We start from the raw sequence: 24976 nt of genomic DNA, 5'->3' as shown, positions 1-24976 counted from the left end.
TCTATCTATAGGGGGTCAAACCCATTACAAAAATATTCACCAATTCTGCAGCCCAATACTCAGTTGCATAGCCTACAAAGACAACTGTTTTGGTTTTACATGGCCTTTATTGTAGTCTGACTGCTCCTATTAACACTGTTTTGAGCAGCAGCAGACATATTTTTTCAGCAAACAAACTCTGATAACACTACTTGGCCACCACTAAGCCTGAGACAGACAAAGGTATAAAGCAGCTGGTAAGAGAAGAATGTCAGGCAACTAAAGAGCCAGATATCTTTTCTTAAGAGTGGGTGGAGAGCAAAACTTAACTCTAAATAATTGTTACTGTCCTTTAGAATGTATTTTTTGCTAAGATGTTGTTAAGGGTCTGGTAACTTTTGGTTAATATGGCATTTTCTATTTCAGGCAGAACACAATAATTTTTTTATACAATAGCTAGTTTAAAAAGAATCTAAGGTGGTTTAGGTCTGCAATAAGCAGCAGATGGAGTACAGGTCAGACAGTACAGCAGTTTAGGCTGTGCAAAGACAGAACAGCCTCATTACACCAACACCATGATCTAATCATTTTTCAGGGATTCATCTGTGATGTTCATAAGGCTGCAGTGGACCATCACAGCATGATAACTACTACTTATGAGCAATGCTTCAGGGATGAATACAAAATGTATTTACACCAGTCTTACAGTAGCTAAAAGAAAAAACATACCATTAAATATTGCTAAGCTCAACCAAAGCATTTCTTAAGGACCTTTTGTGTTTCTAATTCACATTTCCTTTTTTTTTTTTTTTTTCAATGCAGCTTGAGGTTCAAACTATTTTCTGATGAATAGCTCACCTCACAAACCTCTGATTCAGAGGGCCTTCAATATGGGAAGTGGTATCATGACCCAAAAGTCAAAATCAATTGTTATCCCATATGTTCATAACTTAAACCAGAGGCAAAAGGAGTATTCAATTAAATAAGTTGTTAGCATTGCTGTGAAATTATTACTTTTCAAACTACTTCTACCTCAGCCCCCATGTTTGGACCATTAAAGTTCCATTTTGACCTATTCTACACACCTGTAAAGTTGTGTGACTGTATGTGCTGCTATGCTGTAGGGCTGACAGAATCTATCCAGTCAAACCGTCTAAGGACTCTATCATCCATTACCTTTTTGGGTCATGATTACTGTCCTTCATTGCTAACATTGCCATTTAGGTCCCCAACACATTATATCATATATTTTGTATTTAAAAGGTCTAATGCTTATTTTTTAAAAGCTTGGTTTTAAATGTGTATCCCCCTCTACCGTAAAACAACAATGTTATTTAGACAATATGGTGAATATATCTATCAAATATATGTTTCTGTTGTCACCGAGTGCTAGCTTGATTATCATCACACATGTAGCAATAGCCAAGTTTAGCATAAAATGTCCACCCTGTTACCGTCGACCCTGTTACTATTTTTCACAGTAACAGGGTGGCCACAGTAACTGTGGATGTTAAAAAAGAATTTTTTTAAACATAATATCCTGAGCTTGACCAAAATATTTGTCTAGATTTTTCTAGAAGCTGCTGGGAGTCTTCCCAGCAGCTTCTACTGAAGCCTTCCGAGTAAATCGGCAGAAGCGCCGACACCTCCTCATCCCTCCCGCTCCCATGTTTTCTTCTAAAGATGTCTTGATCGTATTACTATCAAAATAAAAGTACAAAAGGAAACTTTACCATAAGAAAATATTGGCATACAAATATAATCACTTCTCTAAAGGGTAACTCATTTTAAATATAGTTAGACATATTAAAGGTCATTGACAATAATAATAATAATAATATTAATATTAGTAATAAGCATATTACAAGAATTGTAACTCGCTTCACAGCAGTTCAATAGACACATTAGTATAACATTACAGGATAAAAGCAATGTAGAGGAGCAGCTACATTTCAACACATACATCCACTAAGATTAATACATGAAGACTTGTGACTCGGACTTGACTTGGACTCTTCTTGGGTGACTCGGACTTGGACTCGGACTCGAACACAGGTAATGATGACTCAGACTCGGACTCGACTCGGACACTCCTTGGGTGACTCGGACTTGGACTCGAAAACAGGTAATGATGACTCGGACTCGACTCTGACACTCCTTGGGTGACTCGGACTTGGACTCGACTACGACTCTCCCTAGATGACTCGGACTTGGACTCGGACTCGAAGAGTGGTGACTCGAGAGTGACTTGGACTCCTGAATTTGTGACTTGACTACAACACTGGCTAATGCTAATCATGCTAATGCAAGCAAATAAAATGGCGGCTTCACAAAACTTTTCAGAGTTTTGCGGGGCGTGGTTTGCAATTTGCCCAGCCAATCAGAAATTGGAACCTTTTTCTCCCCAGGAAAGTCCCTTCTCTAGCGACTGAAAAGGGGTGAAAAGGTTCCCGAAAAAAAGTTCTAGTTCAAGATCTATTTGGTGTGACCGAAAAATCCCAGGAACTATCGGAACTATTCCTGGGAAAAGTACTCCGGTGTGAAAGCGCCTAATGACTGCTCCGACCCCTTTTTACTGCAGTCATAATGCAGCAGCTCGACTGATTTCCAGCTTTCCTAAGTTTTTCCAGACAACACCGCTCCTCCGCTCCCTTCACTGGCTGCCAGTGGCTGCCCGACTCCAATTCAAGACATTAGTAGTGGCCTGTGAAGGTATGCGGCCCTCCCTGGATGTAGGAAAGAGATCACCAACTACATTTGTCCAAGGGCCAAAATGTATCCAATAGACACTTTCGCGGGCCAGCAATTTTTGAAAGTAATCAGAATACAGTTTCAGTTACGTGTCTTAAAAACGTATTCAGATTACTTTTAGAATACTTTTGGAATGCTTTATTTTTCCATAACAGATGGGTATGTTTTGGTGAACAGGAGACACTTATTTTACTGTTTTAATGGCTAATCAAGAACTCAAACACAACATCTTGGTGTCATTCTGGACAGCTCTCTCATCTGCACCCCACATACGAAACATCACCCGGACTGCATTCTTTGTACTGTCTTAAAACCTTTCCTTGGAATATGTTATGAATTGTAAGGTGTCCTTGGGTGCTTTGAAAGGCGCCCCTAAATAGAATGAATTATCATTATTTATTATCTGAAACGATGTAATAACTTTTAAAACTGTTTCCAGTCACTTGCCCCATGCATTCAGCAGCAGCAGGCCATTCACTTTGATTTTATCCCGTTATGAAATGTCATAATTTCGACAATAAATAAATGCTACATAAACGTTATTTTGCACATTTTATCTAACCATCTCCATTTCTAACTTTCAATATATTTTAAAAGAGATCTCTCTCTCATTTGCGTGCGGGGGCGGGGCCTCACAGACACCATCTCTCTTGCTCACAGACATGCTGCAGCGCTGTGAAGTGTGCACACAGTTCTGCCAGTAATGAATATTACATTTTGTGAGGAAACTTTTCCACCAATAATTCCAATAAGTATTCCAAAATGTATTCACTTCTACTTTACGAAAGTAACTGTAATCAGATTGCTCGTTTTTCAAATGCAACGCCAGCTGAATACAGTTAGCCTACTTGATTTTTTTATTCTGATTACGTAATGCCGTTACATATATTCCATTACAACCCAACCTTGCTTCTAGGCTACTTTCCCGCAGTTCCAGCCTCTCTGTTGGACTCTGTCGCAGCGGGGCTGCTGCTGTGGTGCCGAGCGCATTAACCAGACTCTTCACAACGAAGGATCACTTCTTCTTCAAGGCAGGGAAGGTTTCGCAGTACGCAGTCTACTGACCCGCAGCTGCTGTCTCTCTGTTGGACTCCGGTACTGCACCTTACTCACGAAACGTTGTAGAATGTTTTGCGGGCCGGATGTGGCTCGCGGGCCGCCAGTTGGTGGTCACTGATGTAGGACATGGATAAACCATACACTATTAGGGCTTTGCAATTAATCGTATTTTAATCTCGATTTTGGCTTGCAGCGATTACGAAAACAGCGTAATCGAAATAAAATGATTATTTTGCTGCATTTCCCTTTCGCAATGATGCTCTCAATTTGTCTTGCGCTTTCACCCCTCCCTAAAAGCCCTCTCGGCCAGGTTGTGTTGTGACTTGCATTCTGTTTAATAAATCCATATAAAGACGTTACAAGGGAAGCTTTAGTTGCCGTGTCTTTATTCTCTGGTCTCTAGCATACAGTCAACTTTTACTAACTCGTCAAGCCGGAGCCTCTTAGCTCGCTACTTCCGGTTTCCGGGTAAGGGGTTACCAAAATAAGAGTACCGCGTGTAGCAGTATAATTAAACATTACAGGTTGTGAGTGACATTAGTTAACATATTTATATATGTTTAGTAGGTTGTGGAAGAGCGCTCCAAAATATATGTTGATCTTTATTGGTATTTATTATTTTAATATAATTTATTTAAATGTAGATATAAATGAATTATTTTTGGTATTTGCATTAGTTTTTCAGTTGAATTATACTTAAAGTTCAGGGTAAACAACTGTTAAAAATATACTATTCAAATTATTATTATTTTTTATTTTAAAGTTCAATAAATGGATGTTTTCAAAGTCAATTAATAATCGTATTTAATAATCGTGATATCAATATTGACCACAAATAATCGTGATTATGATTTTTGTCATAATCGAGCAGCCCTACACTCTAGTACCTTCACTCTGCCCTGTCGGCCAATTGGCTCGCTACTCCCTCACTGCGAGTGGGTCCCAGACACTCCACTTCTTCTGAGTTTGGACCTTTATTGTTTACTACTTTTAGAAAGTCCCTTTGGATAAAAGTGTCACCTAAAGTACATGTACACAACAACTACCAGGGACATCTTTTGTTGTAGTTTCTGCTACAGTAGGTGTTTACAGGAACACATTTCTCCATGATGAAATACACACCGACTCATAAAGTGGAAACAATTCCAGTGTCACCGTAAACATGTCAAATTCTGGCTTTATGTCCATCTAGTCTGAGACTTTTTGATGACAGTGCTGCGTTTGCCGTGTTTTCCATTTCAGATCCTCTGTTTACTTTCCCTCTTTGCTCATCTACACATCTGCTATGGATCAGACTCATTAGTCCATCACATTTCCCAGAATGCTACACACCTTCTCTGAATGATCCTATGTTTATCTTCCCAGCCAATAGGCTCCTTTCCTTTTCACAATGTTTTCCCCCTGCTAATCAGCTCCCTGCCTACTTTCTTGTTTAATCATCTCATTCCCCACACCTTAGCTTCTCTCAATCTGCACTTCATCCCCTCAGATTAGTTTGTTTGTAAATTCTGGGCATCGGTCGAGCAATCCTTTTTGCTTAGGAAGCTTCCTAACGGAGTGAAATGATCTGAAAGTACCTAAATTGCAGCCATAATAAGAGCTGATCAAATCCTCTCGATGATAAGGAAAGGTGCTTCTATGATTTCTTTATCATCTCCTTAGCTTAGGATACACTGGACTATCCTTTAGAAAAGGGAAGGAGATAATCCTATCTAATAATTCCTTGCGTCCGCATCGATTAAAGTGTTGTTCTGCGGTTCACTAAAACAACTGATCATGACCAACACACTAAGGATTTAAGTTACAGTGCTTCAGAACCATTTTCCATCTGCTGCAATAACTTGCTAAAATGCTTTAATGTTTTAGACTTTACTTACAGTATATCTTAGTAATTCATCCCTGGAAAATTGAGTTTCACGATGGCAGACGCATATCAAAGTCATCTGCCGTCACATCTTAACCCTGTAACTGCCAGACCAAGAAAAAAGCTATGGAAAAATTATTTGTTTGCATTTTTTATCAAATGGGCCACAAATAACCACAAACAATTTTTATTATTTTTTTACTGACAAGACAGTTTTGTTTTTATGAGCCTCTACCAACTGGTCGAGCTGGCCTTTTATGGTAAAAGTGCATTTTCAACAATCATCATATACAGTACAGTATTTGTATGCATCAAACTCAAATAAAACAAACTGAAATACAATGTTTCTTTTATGGAAAATGAGCAATATATACAACCAGATATATTCATAAAAGATAATAAATTATAATTGTAAAAAAGGATGGAAAAAAGTAATGTAAAGTGTTTTTCATAATAATAAAAAAGACTTGCTCATCTTGCTGTATATGCTGAATTGGCCTAACAGGAAACCACTGGCCTAACAGCAAATGTCCATATCCTGTGTTGGCCTAACTTGCTCATCTGTGTGCAACTTTGGGCTGAATGCCATGATGCATGAAAGGTGCTATATCAATTATTATCACTCTTTCACTCTGAGACTCATAAGGCAGTACTAGATTTAGTAATATTACCATGAATCTAGCCATTTATTTACCATATTTTATTGGAAAACATCTCTGAAACTCTCAAAAAGTCGAGTTTACCATAAAAGGCAAATTCGACCGGTTGGTTGAGCATATTTTCCAAAAAATAATTACCCCCTTGTTAAAACTTTTGTTGTGCATCAAGTTATCTAATTATGTTCAGTCAGTACTCTGACACTAAAATATGTAATGATATGGTTACCTTACAAAAGTTGACCAAAAAGAGTGATTTCTTCAGCAGTGATTTTTAGCATGCCAACTTTCTCAGAAGAAGCTAGCTGACACAGTGACATCTAGAGGTTGTTTTGTGTATAACATGTCAACCAAAGGGATCAGATGGAGTTACACTTTTTTTTTTTTTTCAACAATATATCAAGACACAAAATGTGCTCTACCAAATGGTGGCGCTGGCAGTTAAAGGGTTAATTACAACTACCCATACTTCTCTCACTGAACATTAAATTAAAGTTGTTCCCTTTTAAAGTTCTTGTTGCCTCCAAGTCTCCTGCATCTATGTCCACCTACTCCACTTCCAAAAAAGTGTATTGCTTATGTCTAGTGATACAAGACATGCATATAAAGTAGCTGATACTGCCAATCTTTTTTCACTGGGAATATTTCTATGGTAATATTATATGTATGGTAAATATAATTACTTAATGTTTAATCAACACAAACACAATTCAGTTCAACCCCACTGTTTTGGAATGGAAGCAGAAATCTCAAAGTTGTAAGCCTGTTAGCATTGATCTCAACAACTGTCTGCTCTAAATATCACAGCAATCCATCCACTAGTTCAGGGGTCTGCAACCTTTTTGACCAAAAGAGCCATTTTGCTCGTTTTTCCCCCAAAAATGCAAAACATATTTCATACAGATGTAGCGATTCATTTCAGACAGTTTGAAACGCGAGGGCCGTGATTGGTACGTGATCTGCCCTCGCTCAAGGGAAAACCTCCAGCTTGACTTGAGACCGCCCCCGTGATAGATAAATGTAATTATAATGAAGCCAGCTGCAATGGATCATTGATCCACCAGGGGGTGCAGTGGGGTTCCACACTGGAGCTCATGTGAAATAAAGTCAGATACAGTACGCTGGATGTACAGCGGGACTTTGTTAAGATCCATATGTCACGGATATCATACTCTGTGCTAAATAAGAGACATGTAATCATTTACAAAACATCACCATGTTGTTATTTAACAAAATAATGTTGTTTAGTCGAAAAAAACGAACGGGAGGAAATGCAGCCCGGCTCTCGATTTTTAATCCTAATTTAATCATCATCTTCACCACGATCATTTATGTTTATGTTCGCCGAATTGACATGAAATTACTGACACATATGAATATACTGTATTCAACTTCATTAAAACGTTATTAACGTGCCTAAACTCAGTAATTCACTGAAAATATTTATATTTTAATGGAGCCTCGTCGGCAGATCAGGACCCCAACGCGCAGCGGAGGGATCTTGGTCTGCATGACGGGTGTTTTTCCCCATAAGGAACAAGTCGCTGCAAATTATCCCGCTTATTACACGGCCACATTTTCAACAAAGTAACGACATGACTCCCAATATTAATTTAAATGCTTTTATGGATTTAGAAAATGTTTTTATTGATTTAAAAAATTGTTGTATGGATTTAAATTGACATGCATCCGCTAAGAAAAATAGTCCGTTGTTAGCGTTTTTTAAACAGTGTGACTGAAACGGCAGCTCTCTCCCCCCTCCCCCCCTGATCTTTCTTCTCCAGCAGCTAAATTAACTGTAGGTTACTCTGAGTGACCATAGACTGTATGTGACAAGCTTACAGTTAGTGACGTAACAACACCATAAAAGCTGGTGGGTTGAAAGCAATACGGGAGGTAAAAATAACTAGAATAATTGTGATTTATTTATTGTGGCTTTTATGTTTTTAGGTATAAAATGTTATGTAATTCAGGCTTATAGTTCACCCTTCTCTAAAAGCCTTCAACAATGACAATATTCATTGTAATTTAATAAATCCTTCCAACACAAATTGTTAAAAAATAACCTACTGTAAGTTAAGAAATCATTCCAATATGTACATCTCCTGATGTAACAACAATAACATTATAAATAGTAACATAGCTGAACATGGTATTGCACATTTAGCTTTGAGTGTTACTGACCTGAGATGTTTTTATTACATGAATTAAGGTGACTGAGGCTTTGGGATGCAAACTCATCTGTATGAAAAAGGTGACAAGGATCCGAGCCCCCGGCTCCCCCACCCCACAGAATAACAGAGGATTTCAGCTGTCAGAACAACTAAAGCAGCGGTGTTAATAATAACAGAACGGCCAAAGAATCACATCTAATAGAAATATATAAAAGCATTTATTTTAATTGTGTAGCAGTCAGTTTATAATTTTGTGCTTCTACTTTTACTCAAGTACAAGACCTGAGTGCTTCTACTTTTACTCAAGTACAATATATATATATATATATATATATATATATATATATATATATATATATATATATATATATATATATATATATATATATATATATATACTTATACCACCTCTGTTTATAGCCTATGAAAAAAACTATTAGAAATAGAAGGCTAAAGCTAACGTTAGCAGATAGTGACAATATATGCTAGCTAGCTAGCTCAATGATTCCTTAAATAATATTGCCACAGAAAAACTTTTCAGTTCACATCACGCTCTGCCGCTCCGACAGGGAGCTCTGCTCTAGTGATGGGAATTCCGGCTCTTCTTGGTGAGCCGGATCATTTGGCTCGGCTCACCAAGAAGAGCCGGCTCTTTCGGCGCCCAAACGGCTCTTCAGTTTACCACATATTATACCTTTTAATTAAATCAAATGTAGCCCTGTTTTGATGTGTATAGGCCTATGTGTACACATATATCACTTAAATTAATCAATACATCCTTTGTACTGAAGTACTCAAAAGTAAATATTACATGTTTAATATAAATGACTTGCTGTGGCCAAATGTTTTCATTGCATTTACAGACCCTTGTAACTCTCTGATACCACCCAATGAATGCACTGACTTGCTTGTAGAACCACGCTACACAAAACAGATAGCAACACTTATAAAAACTATTTTAAAAAAGGGGCTACTGTATCGACATTTTAAAATTATTTTTAAAGAAAAGGCCGATTCTGTGAGCTGCAGCTGACCACGCCCCCCTGCAGGAGAGGGGAGCGTGCTCTGAGATCAGCTGCTGGGCTCTCAGAAGAGGGGGAGAAAAAGAGATCTTCCTCCTCCGTGTTTTATTCTTATAGAAGTAAGAAGAGAAGAAACGGGGCAGAAACCCTCCTTTTTACGCAGCGGTCCAGACATAGACATCAAACGGCGACACATATTGAAGTATTATTTGAGTTATTTGAAGTATTAAAGTAACGTGTTATGGCAGGAAAGTTCAATCTGGTATATTCATTTTAATGTCACCTTATACCTATAGAATGTGTGTTAAACTTGTGATTTCTGCATTGAGTGACTTCTGCCTAGCAGATACCAAGAAGAGGCCCCTAGGGTCTCTCTGTTAATTATCAATAGTCCTTGCAATTAACAGGGGAATTCCCGGATACATTTTCAGATATAAGGCAGTTAAAGTATTGTAGAATTAATGTTTATCTCCTACACATCCTGCAGGCCTTGAGACTTGGGTCACCCAGCAGTAAATGAGATAAAGGTCCTTTTGAGCTTATCAATAAAATGTATTCATTCCTAGTAAGCTGACTTTGGGGTGAAGGGAAGTTCAGGGAAGCCATTAAGCCACAAGAACAATTAACTTCTGTTAAAGATACATGATACGATGTTTGTGTGTTGAAGATGTTTAGGGGGAATGAGTATGTGTCCTGTCAAAGACTCCTCTGTCATGACTCCAAATCATTGATTGGGGGATCTGCCTGAGGGCAGAGGGACAGAAACACACACACACACACGCGCACAGAAGCAACATGGAATCAACAAACTGACTTACTACCTGGGATCCCGCCCAGAAGGGAAACCGACCAATGGAACACTGCCAACTCACTGTCTAGCTCGCTCAGAAGTGAACTCTGTGTATAAATGTTGTGATGATTTTGAAGATCGGCGCTCTTGTTTTTGACTTGCCGTTCCTGAGACATGTCTCACACGGTGGTAGAACCTGAGCCCGGACTACTCTGCAGAGTGCTTCGTGATTCGGTGATGTATTTGTATGTTTTACCATTAAAGCAGATTATTGTTTAACCCTTATCCTGGCTGCTTTGAATTTTTCCTTCTTTTGAGAACCCGCTCATATAGGAACGGCGCGGAGCAGAGATTCTGCCCCAACAAATGGTGACCCCGACGTGATGACGTCATGACGTGGTGACGTCATGAGTAGGGTTTTTGAGAGGAAAATCAGCAGCCAGCGGACGAATGGTCCGGAGAAGAGGCCTAGAATAATCTCTGACAACTAAAACGAGGATCCTACAATTGAAAGGTGAGCAGACGAGCCTGTTTCTATCGAAGGTCTGTAATTGGCTAAACTAAATTTTAGAGTTGTCGGAGACATATTCCGGTGTCATAGTTGTTGCGGTGGAATATACAAATACATATTTTAGATAGGTAGGAAAGTTATATAACATAAAAGTGAATCAACGAGGTGAAAGGTGAAAGGCCCCGTACTTTTTTCAGAAAGGAGACGGCTGAAGACTCGTTGGGAGATGTTCAGTGCCCGTTTTCAGACGGCATCCGGAACAAATCTGAATAATAATTCTTAGGTTCATAGGAATCGAAGTTGAGTTATAAGTAAATCCAAAGGAGAGTAACGCAACCTTCAAAAAGCAATTTTGAAGTTACCGGACCTCATTAATCCTTTGTTCTGTGGGGGTTGAATCTATAAAGCCAAACGTCACGATAACGAGTTCTGTAAGCCTGGGTTACGACTCCATGTCAGCGTCACATCGTTGAAAGACGGTGTTGAAGCGCGCTGAGAGGCTTGCTAAACTTGTTGGAATAAACATCGGACAATAAAAGCTGAATAGACTGTACGGGGAATTTTTTCTGTGAATATTTACTGGTAACAAGGACAGTAAGTCAGATCAATAGATATGAAGTCTGTGAATATTTACTGGTAACAGAAACAGCCTAAGTCAGATGAATAGATACGAAGTCATAATGAAGGGAGAATTTTAACGAGAGGAGCGTGAGTTAAGAGCTTACGAGAACAGTGGGTTCAAGCAGAAAAATTGAATAAAAGGATAGCAGAAGTGTTAATTGTTGAAACAAGCCCCCTTTTCCTAAAGAGGCTGAGAGCTACAGCGGGGGAGAGAGAAGGGGGTGTCAGTATTTGTCTGTGAGAGTTTCCCCCCACCTTTTTTCCTCTCGAGAGCAGCAGCAGCAGCCCGGAGGGTGTCTGCTTGCTTTTTTCTCTAATGCCTGAAGTTGGACTGAAATACATTGAAAATTAACAGATCAATGTGTGATTTGTGTGATATATTGAAATAAATAAGAAACAATGATTTGCTGCTATTTAAACATAGTCTTTGAGAACTGATTTATACCGTTGCATTGCGTTGTGAATTTTATGGTATTTGTCATTAACTAAGGATTGTACTTAATTATACTTCAAGGAAAATTATATTACATACAGTAACCTTAGGGGAAAGTAAAAAGAGGTTTACTGAGTATATGAAGTACATTAAATGTAAGGCTTTATTCAAATTAGATATAATAGGTGGATTTTTCCATCTAGAATACGACATGGAAAGAGGAGAATTTGTTAGACATGAAATAACGAACTCATTGGAAGAAATATATATTGTAATGTTATTTAGGAGTTGTTTTTATCATATACAGTTACTCTCAGTTGATGGTTGTTTAAAGTAGATAGGAAACTGAAAACGTAAACGATCAACCACAATGGTGTTTTTTAGTTTATGAAGAAGGAGTAGAAAGTAAAAAGAAGGTTTTTGTAAGTTTGTCAGAGGGAATCTGTTAATGTTTAAGCATGACAGAGGTGCTGCACGAGGCTAAAAGCCATCTCACACATTTGGAGAACAAAAGAGGTTTTGATGAGAGAAGCTTGGGCCGGCAGCTGCAGGGCGCAGAGAGGAAGAGAGAGAGAAAAGTCAGATGGTTTGAAGAAGTATAGAGAGAGTACAGGTTATATAAAGTTAACTAATATTCGGGAAAAGGTCATATTGTTTTGTGAGTAACATGAAATAAGAATATATTTACTAGATATAAGAACAACAGGCTTATCTAGGTTAACAGAACATTGCTATTGACCAGTTTCAGCTGCAACTATCCTGTCTTTGTTCTAAAGAGAACATACGTTGCATTTACAATTAATATTAAGAAAAGTTCACAATAGATACCATTAAAGACCGTTTGGGATTAATAGGACGAGTTTGTCATAAACATTCGTGCTTAGATGGAATAAAAGTGTTGAGAGATGTTCTCAAAAATGGGAGTTTTCACAATGTTTTTAGTTTTTATTGAAATAATTAAGTAATAAGGACAGAAAAATGTTCTGTGATGATTTATTTAGGTTTCAGCTTTAGTAATAATGAAGATTACATTTTGTAATAATTCCTTTAAGTGTTCCAAAAATATATTCATTAACTGTAGTCAGATTACTTGTTTTAAATATATAGCGCTGGATAAAGTTAGTTTTGTATTCTGTTACAAATCTAACCATGCTTGTAACACACAACTTAGATAAACAATTTGAAAAGAATAGAATAAGCAAGAAGATTAAAGATTAATCTATAGTGGTTAAGAAAAGTTTTTTGTTTTGCCTATTAACTGAGAACTGAAGTAATGAAGAATAGGAAGACTGTTACCATTAATGGGTTTAACATTCACATGTTTCAGCATTCCTGACCATATAGACATTCAGCTGTTTTATTTTGTAACCCGCTGGGGGAGAGATTTACATTGAGTTTTTCTCAGTAGCTGATTTGCTGTGATTACAGCAGCATTGGATAGTTGTGCGCCACCTTTGGGTTGTACTCTGAATCAGTGTGTTGGTGAAAAGTTGCTCATTACAGAAACAGAAGAACTGTGCAAATAACGCATCTCTGAGGAGGTTTTGACAGTTTGCTTGTGCCTCGTTGTCAAGGCAACAGTGGTGTGAAGAGGTACTGCAGTTTTTGGGGATTTCTGCTGTACAGAGGACAACGTGTGTCTGCTGATTGTATCACATTGATCCAGAGGTCCCTTCCCCTCAGGACATCCCAATGCCAGAGAGAGTTTCCTTGGAGCCCACTGACCAGGGCCGGTTCTAGCTTTTTGGGGGCCCTGCCACTGACTACAGCTGAAGAGGACAATGAATCATTGACTGTTCTCAATATAACAAGATCAAGAGACAGGCTGGTCTCAGTCTGTTCAGACTCTGAATAAATCATGCAATGATTTTACAGCATAACTGTGCAAGAGTTTATCAGAAGGTGGTGTAGAACGATATGCTTAAGCGTTTAGGAAGGGAGGCTGATTGTTTAATGATGGTCTGGAATGCTGAAAAGAATAAAGTTTAATATCCTTGTTTGGCAAACAAGACATCTGATTATTATGTCACACATGATAATCTTGACATAGTGACTAGCTATGGGTAAACGTGTGGACGTTATACCATTATTATCATGAACTAAAAATAAATAGGGAAATAGTATCTGGTTAAAGATGAATGGATTTCATATCCTAGAGAGGATTAGTTATATTGTGAATACTTCACAAGGTATTTACTAATGTATTTTGAAGAACACATAAGAACACAGGTCCAGTTTTGTTTTGTTTCTAGATTAAATTGTCCATTACCAAAACTGTTCTGCTTAGGTCTAGCTTTAGACTTTGATAGTAAAAGAGTATTTAGGCTTATTTTTGTATATCTGACATTTTTTAAATATGTTGGCTATTCACTAGATAGAGAGATGGCATTACTCTCCATTTGTTGAGAACATTTCTGGAGATTAAATATTTGTTTCATTCCTGATATTCCTATTTAGGATGTAATTTTAGAGTAGCAAGGCTGATGCTGAAATTGGAAAATATGTTAGTGGTTTACATGATGTAAACAAAAAAAGGTTTTGTTTGTTCAACCTCCAGTTAGATCTGAAACAGTAATAATGATTGATTTGGCCAAAGCTTAGTTTAACATCCTGATGTAACATTATGAGGTATGTTCACTTCTAAGGGTAAACAAATTAATAAAATGGATTATTATTATTATTGATTAATTTGGAATATTAATTCAAAAGGCCGTTTTCTGCAGGTTCACTTAAGAATGCCTTGCATGAACATTTGTCAGGTATTGTGTTTCCTAGGGGCGGTATATTAATAAAGTGTATTGATAATTTGTTTGTTAAATATCTGAAGAAAATGGTGCTGCGAACACGAGAAAAACTTTGTTGCATTGGTTGACATCAACACAATGATGTCACTAGTACAACTCCAGCTAGTAGAATATTAAAGTCTCTGCAGAGCACGACACATGGCCAATGAAACTGAGACCAAATGACCTTTGACCCTGACTGACAGTGTGACTTGAGAAAAGTACTATCCATGACTGACTCTGGGGCTGACCGAACTTGACTTTAAAACCTGACAGTGTGAGTGTGAATGGAATGCCGGCATGTGATCAGTGCAACTGCATGATTCTAAAACAATGACTAACCAAGCATGTTTTTGGACTAACACATTATTCTGGAACTCAAAGGGAAACGAGAGGTTTCCTAAAAAATGTTGACATGTTTCTAATATTGATTGAGTTATAACAGGTAACACAGATGCAGAATCAGTAGCCAAGGGGCTACTGAGAGAGGTAATTCCAGAATGAGAATACCAGAGAAGGTGACCTGTGATAATGAAACAATTTTGTAATATTTCAACAGGTATTAAGTAACTGAGGTTTGAAATGTAGAAAGAACATATTACAGCTAAGTTAAAACATAGTAATGTAATGAGATAGAATTTAATTTAGACAACATCTTGTAACTAGCCTGGTAAAGAAGTAAAAGCCATAGACTGTTTAGATCATTATTGGGATGTACATTTAATTTAAATTCATTATAGAAAGACATTTGATGACAGTATGTTGGATTTCTGTATTCATTTTTCAGCTTGATAATATCTAAGCACTGACGGGTAGAAGCAGTATCACCAGGAAATTATTCACTTTGTCAGTATCATGATTTTAGTTGTTTTTAATCCATAACATTAGTGTGTTTCTTTACCAGAGACATTAGCAGTTCATATTATATTTAGATTTTAAATAGGATCTCAAGGATTTCATTTAAAATAACACAGATGCTTGTCAGAAATTCAGAGCTATTGAGATATGTTATTTAGTTCACCTGAAGATGTTGGGGTTTGTTTTGTTGACACAGGCCAAGTATTAGAATTCCAAGCAGCCTACCAGTGGTGGGTCAAACACCTGAGGGCCCAGAAGCCCTGAGTGTAGACTTGAGGGGTGGGAATCAGATTTCTCCACACAGGTTGCTGACGCCAAAAGGGGGACCCGAGGAGCAGGAGGCCGACACAGCGGAGTTCGTCTGGCTGAAGGTGGCTCAACCCCATGTTCTCCGGCCTCCACAGAGTGACCCAGAGGACATCTCATGCCGTCCGCCGAGGAGCAAAGGGGGACATCTGGTACCACTGGAGCCAGTGTGCAGCGGGGAAATCACCTGGAAGGACCCTCGACGACATCCGGACGGACCTGGCATCATCAACGCGGACATCCCTACAGCAGACGACTTGGAAGCAGGCATCAGCGGACTGGAGGAGAAGGACCTCGCGGACATCCCTACAGCAGACGACTTGGAAGCTGTCATCAGCGGACTGGAGGAGAAGGACCTCGCGGACATCCCTACAGCAGACGACTTGGAAGCTGTCATCAGCGGACTGGAGGAGAAGGACCTCGCGGACATCCCGACAGCAGACGACTCGGAAGCTGGCGTCAGCGGGCTGGGGGACTTCTCGAGGCAGCAGAGGAGTCTACTTCTCTCTGATCAGATTCATCAGTTCCACCTTTGAAGGAAAGGCCGCATCTCCCCCTCCCTATCAGCTGCCCTTGTTGGCGTTTTCCGCTGAGGGGGGGGGGGCCCTGAGGATTCATCAACACGCAAGGATGCTGCTTTCTGGCACTCAGGTTCGCACTCTGATAGTTCCTTCACTGACATTGAAAGTTGTGTTCTGTTCACAAAGGTATACTGTTGGGGAGCAGACACAGTGGCAAGGAATGACAGTAGCTGTGTTTCAAATGTCTTATGTGAGTTGGTCTCGTGGGGCGAGACCAAAAGGGGGAATTGAAGTATTATTTGAAGTATTAAAGTAACGTGTTATGGCAGGAAAGTTCAATCTGGTATATTCATTTTAATGTCACCTTATATAGAATGTGTGTTAAACTTGTGATTTCTGCATTGAGTGACTTCTGCCTAGCAGATACCAAGAAGAGGCCCCTAGGGTCTCTCTGTTAATTATCAATAGTCCTTGCAATTAACAGGGGAATTCCCGGATACATTTTCAGATATAAGGCAGTTAAAGTCTTGTAGAATTAATGTTTATCTCCTACACATCCTGCAGGCCTTGAGACTTGGGTCACCCAGCAGTAAATGAGATAAAGGTCCTTTTGAGCTTATCAATAAAATGTATTCATTCCTAGTAAGCTGACTTTGGGGTGAAGGGAAGTTCAGGGAAGCCATTAAGCCACAAGAACAATTAACTTCTGTTAAAGATACATGATACGATGTTTGTGTGTTGAAGATGTTTAGGGGGAATGAGTATGTGTCCTGTCAAAGACTCCTCTGTCATGACTCCAAATCATTGATTGGGGGATCTGCCTGAGGGCAGAGGGACAGAAACACACACACACACACACGCGTACAGAAGCAACATGGAATCAACAAACTGACTTACTACCTGGGATCCCGCCCAGAAGGGAAACCGACCAATGGAACACTGCCAACTCACTGTCTAGCTCGCTCAGAAGTGAACTCTGTGTATAAATGTTGTGATGATTTTGAAGATCGGCGCTCTTGTTTTTGACTTGCCGTTCCTGAGACATGTCTCACACGGTGGTAGAACCTGAGCCCGGACTACTCTGCAGAGTGCTTCGTGATTTGGTGATGTATTTGTATGTTTTACCATTAAAGCAGATTATTGTTTAACCCTTATCCTGGCTGCTTTGAATTTTTCCTTCTTTTGAGAACCCGCTCATATCGGAACGGCGCGGAGCAGAGATTCTGCCCCAACAATATTCAGTTGATATTTACTTTGGCATTAGGGCAGGGATATCTAGATACTTTCCAAGGTTTGACATAATGAATTGTGCTATTTTTAAAGCATGCAACGATGTTTTCAAATCTGTAATCAAAAAGCTCCTCAAAAACACTATCGAAGCAGTTCCTGCCGTTGCTACGTTAGTTTAAACAGTAACAACGGACTATTTTTCTTTAGCGGATGCATGTCAATTTAAATAAATACATACAACTATTTTTTAAATCAATAAAATAATTTTCTAAATCCATAAAAGCATTTCAATTAATATTGGGAGTCATGTCGTTATTTTGTTGAGAATGTGGCCATGTAATAAGCGGGATAATGTGCACATTGCACATTGCATAATGTGCCTTCATGCCGATCTAGATCCCTCCGCAAAACAAAAAAAAGAATAGCAGATAGTGACAATGTATGCTAGCTAGCTAGCTCAACGATTCCTTAAATAATATTGCCAATGAAAAACTTTTCAGTTCACATCACGCTCTGCCGCTCCGACAGGGAGCTCTGCTCTGAACACCTGAACGGCCCGTTCTAACAGCTGTTCACCAGCGGTCCAGTCTGTGCCACAGTGACTCCGGATGCGCAGTTAATATTAACGAACGCACCCGTAGGTAATGTAGATGCTGAAGCTAGACCATCATCTCGGAGCAGCAGAGCCTTATTATACATCGATGAGCAGAGCCGACAGGCAGGAAGACTCGAGCACAGGAGCTCGCACTTCATTATAATATATAAAAAAAGAACACCATGCGTGTCATGATGGCACATAACAGCTCACGGCCGCAGATTACTCCGGGTCCCAGACCCCCCCATTCCCCAACAATATTTGTATTGCAGATCTACATGAAATGACATGAAATCCCTGACAAATATGAATATACAGATGTAGCGATTCATTTCAGACAGTGTGAAACGCGAGGGCCGTGATTGGTACGTGATCTGCCCTCGCTCAAGGGAAAACCTCCAGCTTGACTTGAGACCGCCCCCGTGATAGATAAATGTAATTATAATGAAGCCAGCTGCAATGGATCATTGATCCACCAGGGGGTGCAGTGGGGTTCCACACTGGAGCTCATGTGAAATAAAGTCAGATACAGTAAGCTGGATGTACAGCGGAACTTTGTTAAGATCCATATGTCACGGATATCATACTCTGTGCTAAATAAGAGACATGTAATCATTTACAAAACATCACCATGTTGTTATTTAACAAAATAATGTTGTTTAGTCGAAAAAAACGAACGGGAGGAAATGCAGCCCGGCTCTCGATTTTTAATCCTAATTTAATCATCATCTTCACCACGATCATTTATGTTTATGTTCGCCAAATTGACATGAAATCACTGACACATATGAATATACTGTATTCAACTTCATTAAAACGTTATTAACCTGCCTAAACTCAGTAATTCACCAAAAATATGTATATTTTTAATGGAGCTTCGTCGGTCAATCAGGATCCCAAAGCGTAGCGGAGGGATCCTCATCTGGATGAAGGGTGTTTTTTTCCCCATAAAGAACAAGTCGCTGCAAATTATCCCGCTTATTACATGGCCACATTCTCAACAAAGTAACGACATGACTCCCAATATTAATTGAAATGCTTTTATGGATTTAGAAAATGTTTTTATTGATTTAAAAAATAGTTGTATTGATTTAAATTGACATGCATCCGCTAAGATAAATAGTCCGTTGTTACAGTTTTTTAAACAGTCTGAATGAAACGGCAGCTCTCAGCTGTGTATTTACACAACTAATGGCCCATCAACCACAGCTCTCTCCCCCCCTTCCCCCCTGATCTTTCTTCTCAAGCAGCTAAATTAACTGTAGGTTACTCTGAGTGACCATAGACTGTATGTGACAAGCTTACAGTTAATGACGTAACAACACCATAAAAGCTGGTGGGTTAAAAGCAATACGGGAGGTAAAAATAACTAGAATAATTGTGATTTATTTATTGTGGCTTTTATGTTTTTAGGTATAAAATGTTATGTAATTCAGGCTTATAGTTCACTCTTCTCTAAAAGCCTTCAACAATGACAATATTCATAGTAATTAAAAAAATCCTTCCAACACACATTGTAAAAAATAGCCTACTGTAAGTTAAGAAATCATTCCAATATGTACATCTTCTGATGTAACAACAATAACATTATAAATAGTAACATGGCTGAACATGGTATTGCACATTTAGCTTTGAGTGTTACTGACCTGAGATGTTTTTATTACATGAATTAAGGTGACTTAGGCTTTTTAACATACAGGGATGCAAACTCATCAGGTATGAAAAAGGTGACAAGGATCCGAGCCCCCGGCTCCCCCACCCCACGGAATAACAGAGGATTTTAGCAGTCAGAACAACTAAAGCAGCGGTGTTAATAATAACAGAAACGCCAAAGAGTCACATCTAATAGAAATATATAAAAGCATTTATTTTAAATTGTGTAGCAGTCAGTTTATAATTTTGGCAGCACTGTTGAGCATTTTGAAAATGTATTTTCATGCCTCTGTGCAAGGCTTAAGTCTTTTTATCTTTATAGCCACATGGTGTAAAGTAACTAAGTTCATAAACTCAACAAGTACTATAATTGGGCACAATTTTGAGATACTTGTACTTTATTTAAGTATTTCAATGTTTTGCTACTTTGTTCTTCTACTCCACTACAGTTACGAGGTACATGCTGTACTTCTACTCCACTCCATGTATGTAATACCTTTAGTTACTTTACAGATGTGGATGAATGATGTGAAATATAATCAAGTGTTAATTCCGACTTTAGTTCCACCTGGGGTAAATCCACAAGCTACCCTGCAGTAAACAAAGTCATTCAAACTAGCTGCACCTTTACCAGCTTTGAGAACACTTTCATGATCAATCATTATAAAACATTTCATATCTATTATTCTGAAATGGACCAATCTGCACAATGACTACTTTTACTGTCGCTACTTTCACTATATTTTGATGATAATACTTTTCTACTTTTACTTGAGGAACATTTTGAATACAGAACTTTTACTGTAACAGAGTATTCCTACACTGTGGGACTATTACTTTTACTCAAGTACAAGATCTGAGTACTTCTACTTTTACTCTAGTACAAGATCTGTGTGCTTCTACTTTTACTCAAGTACAAGACCTGAGTGCTTCTACTTTTACTCAAGTACAAGATTTGAGTACTTCTATTTTTACTCTAGTACAAGATCTGTGTGCTTCTACTTTTACTCAAGTACAAGATCTGAGTACTTCTACTTTTACTCAAGTACAATATATATATACTTATACCACCTCTGTTTATAGCCTATGAAAAAAACTATTAGAAATAGAAGGCTAAAGCTAACGTAAGCAGATAGTGACAATGTATGCTAGCTAGCTAGCTCAACGATTCCTTAAATAATATTGCCACAGAAAAACTTTTCAGTTCACATCACGCTCTGCCGCTCCGACAGGGAGCTCTGCTCTGAACACCTGAACGGCCCGTTCTAACAGCTGTTCACCAGCGGTCCAGTCTGTGCCACAGTGAGTCCGGACGCACAGTTAATATTAACGAACGCACCCGTAGGTAATGTAGCTGCTGAAGCTAGACCATCATCTCGGAGCAGCAGAGCCTTATTATACATCCATGAGCAGAGCCGACAGGCAGGAAGACTCGAGCACACAGCTCGCACTTCATTATAATATATAAAAAAATAACACCATGCGTGTCATGATAGCACATAACAGCTCACGGCCGCAGATTACTCCGGGTCCCAGCCCCCACCATACCCCAAAAATATTTTTATTGCAGATCTACATGAATCACACAAATGACTTATTTTGGATTCAAAACGGCGAATTTCGCCGAAAGGTGACAAGTTTGCATCACTGAACATAGACAGAGCACAACTGAAACATAACATCTGAAACGATGTAACAACATAATACACTTTTTGGGGATGCTTGGGATGTGAGGAGTGAGGGACACGGCTTAGAATGGGCGTGTCGCCTGGCAGGACAGGAGAGTGTGTGCACCAGTCTGCCTTGATCTATGAATTCATGTCCGCGACACTCACTGCTGCCCACAGCTGTTTTATAGATGGAAATTCCTTCACTTCATGAAAGTGTTTTAACCACACACACCTCTACACACACATAACGGGTGTTATTTTCCCCATAAGGAACAAGTCGCTGCAAATTATCCCGCTTATTACACGGCCACATTCTCAACAAAGTAACGACATGACTCCCAATATTAATTTAAATGCTTTTATAGATTTAGAAAATGTTTTTATTGATTTAAAAAATAGTTGTATGTATTGATTTAAATTGACATGCATCCGCTCAGAAAAATAGTCCGTTGTTACCGTTTTTTAAACAGTCTGAATGAAACGGCAGCTCTCAGCTGTGTATTTACACAACTAATGGCCCATCAACCACAGCTCTCGAGTTGATCTTGCTTCTCCAGCAGCTAAATTAACTGTAGGTTACTCTGAGTGACAAGCTTACAGTTAGACACAACACTGTCATTGCAAGTGACCCTCAGTTAGTTGACTTTGATGTTCAACTTCTAAATTCGTTACTGATAAAAAAGGGCTTCTACTGTTCCTAATTACTTTAACACTAGAACCGCCAGAGGTTTTTTTATAGGCCTACCTAAAACCGTCAAATCCCGCTATTAGAATGCAATTTTTAACAACATAGGGTGCTACATAACACACTTTCAGGAAAAGTCACGGACTGGGATACTTTAATATTTTATTGAAAAAAAGTTACATTGCACACACACAACACACATCACACAAATTGACCCGATTGGTGGTTCTAGTGTTAAATAAACTCACTAATTAATTAAACTAGTTCAATACGCATTATATTTATTCTTATCATTCTTTATGAGCGCAGAAATAGTCTTAAAATCAGATCTGTTTTTTAAATGAAATCTGACGGCAGGCAGTTAGCTCTGATCACCGATGATAAATGCGCCGCACCTAATCGCTGGCCATTCAGCCACAGAGCTCCCTCTATACAAATCAAACTGTAGACGGTGTGAAAGCACCTATTGTTTTAAATAATGGTCGGAATGTTACCTGTGAGCCTTCTGAATTACCGTGGGACAGCATATTCTAAACTAAAATGTTCAATCAATAGTATTATTAATATTATATTCATATTAATAATAATAATAATAATAATAATAAATCATACAGTATGTGTCCGAAAGGGAGCAGGAGGAAGCAAACACAAAAATATACAACACATATACTGCATATTAAAGCAAACGATTGTAAAGGTAAAAGTATGAGCATAACAAATAAAGAAGTGTAATGTAAACATTTACATTATTATTATGATTATTTAATATATAAAGACTATACGTTATTGAATTACAAGATTAGATATACTCTAAAATATTGATGTGTTCAAATGCTCTTCAAAACACAACTGAAAGTCCATGAAACTTGTCTTTCTGTATTTGTGAATGAAGCGCCATCTCCTGGTTAAAACCTGAAATTGAAAATCTGGCAACGCCCTCTTGGAAAATAGTGGGAGGGCTTAACATTCCTCTATACTGGTCTTAGGCAGGTCGTAGGCAGGAAGCTGTAAGCTGGAGTCTGAAATGAAGTGCTACATCTGTAGCTTGATAGCTTATAAAGTTGTATTTATTGTTATATCAGACAAAAACTACATTTTTTTGCATTTATTAGGCTAAAGAATCTGTCTCTTCCTTCAGACTTCCTTACAGAGTCCCTCCTCCAACACACACGACACATGACCAAGGAGGGCACGAGATAAGTTTGTGCACAGATGGAAGGCTGACAGGCAGGTAGGCCATCCAGTTATTTTAGCCGGGCCGACTCAGATGATTGGTCGTACTTTTTACAGCGCTACGGCTTCCAGAGATAGATTTTGTTATGTATCTATTGTAAAAGCATTTAATATATTCATTGCTATCGGGACGTTAAGAGCATTCCATGGAATATAACAAAAAGTGTTTTCTGAAATAGATTACATACCCCATTGAATTATGACTGAAGATCGTCAGCTGTCTTCCTCTCCCATGTTGTTCCTCGATACGTAAAGGCTGCAGTACCTTTGACAACTTCTCTCTACATATCAAACATACCGGTATACCAGCATCGTTTGCTGTGAAAACATATAACTCTGTCCACGCACAATTAAATCCTGTGCTCCTCTGATACTTTTCTTTGATTTATCCATGGTTCGCTCATCGAGCCGGGGGTCAGGTTATTCGCCTGCAAGACGCTAGCGCGGGACCGTAGCAGGATGTGACGCATATTTTAGTTGACCTAATTAAAACCGTTTAGTTTTTTATTTATGTGTCACAGTATCACCTCAAAATACAAGATACGACACATTTTCAACCATGCAAGAAAATATAAATAGTCCTACAAATGTATTTCCTTCTTATTTTTGTCTAAGCTCCAGGGAGCCAGAGCAGAGGGCTTAAAGGGCGCATGCGGCTCGAGGGCCGCGGGTTGCCGACCCCTGCACTAGTTGAAGGTTGGCCCACATTTTTAGGCTAACAGACTGCTTGACATATGCGTCTCAGGATAATGTGCCTTAAATCTTCTAAACTAATATAGTGACACATTTACTGGCCAAAATCTCTCAAGGGGGTTCCAAGAGGGATTCTTTGGCACTGCAGCCAGTCCCCCCAGGCTAATAATCTATTGCTTTTACTATTAAGATAATCAGATCATGTATCCCAAACTGGGGCAAAAGAGTGGGACAAAGTATACTAGTTTTGTCCTCCCTGAGACTAATAATCACTATCACCTACTTGTAGGGGTGTTACAGCCCATAGGGAAAACAAGTTTGTTTTAGGTTAATAAAACATTTTTTATTCTCAAAGCCTGTTTACTTTTACAGTAAACTGAGCAATGTTTATGGTAATACAATTAAAAGGGACCCTATTGTGCTTTTGGAGGTTTTCTCTTTCCTGTAATATGTTGTATAGGTTTTTGTTATAGTTCAGGCCAGAGAGAGTTTCTCTCCCCCCCTCCCCCTGCCTGAATTGCCTCCATTGGACCCCTTTGTTTACCTCCGTAATACATCACTATGTAACCCTCTAGCTTCTACTTGCTAGCGCTCCAACATATAGAGGCGAAGTCCCTCCCTTTCCAGTGGAGCTCCATGGGACCTTATTTCGGAAAAAGTATGTATTGAATTCAATGGCGAGAGAAAGATTATCTTTCGATCCCGTTTGAATTGTACCACGAATTACACATATGATGTTTTTCAATTTAAAAGATAATTTTGCAAGTCAAAATGTTTTAAATGTGTCGTAAAACTGTGAAGTAAGATTTTTGTTTGTGTGAAACGCTCAATGAACTACATCTCTGGTCTCGCACAACAACACACGTCACCAAGATGGCCGTCACTACTG

At 38.8% G+C, this 24976-nt stretch overlaps 1 protein-coding gene across 1 annotated transcript in view; it reads right to left on the bottom strand.

Moving 5' to 3' along the window:
• The window catches only part of unc13ba (unc-13 homolog Ba (C. elegans)), a 254230-nt gene that overhangs the window by 207311 nt on the left and 21943 nt on the right, over positions 1–24976 (bottom strand). The window lies entirely within an intron of this gene.

The sequence above is a fragment of the Notothenia rossii genome (assembly GCF_949606895.1).
Source record: "Notothenia rossii genome assembly, chromosome: 6".
In the NCBI taxonomy this organism is placed as follows: domain Eukaryota; kingdom Metazoa; phylum Chordata; class Actinopteri; order Perciformes; family Nototheniidae; genus Notothenia; species Notothenia rossii.
The sequence above is the reverse complement of the archived record's forward strand: the minus strand, read 5'-3'. Positions and strand labels throughout refer to the sequence as shown.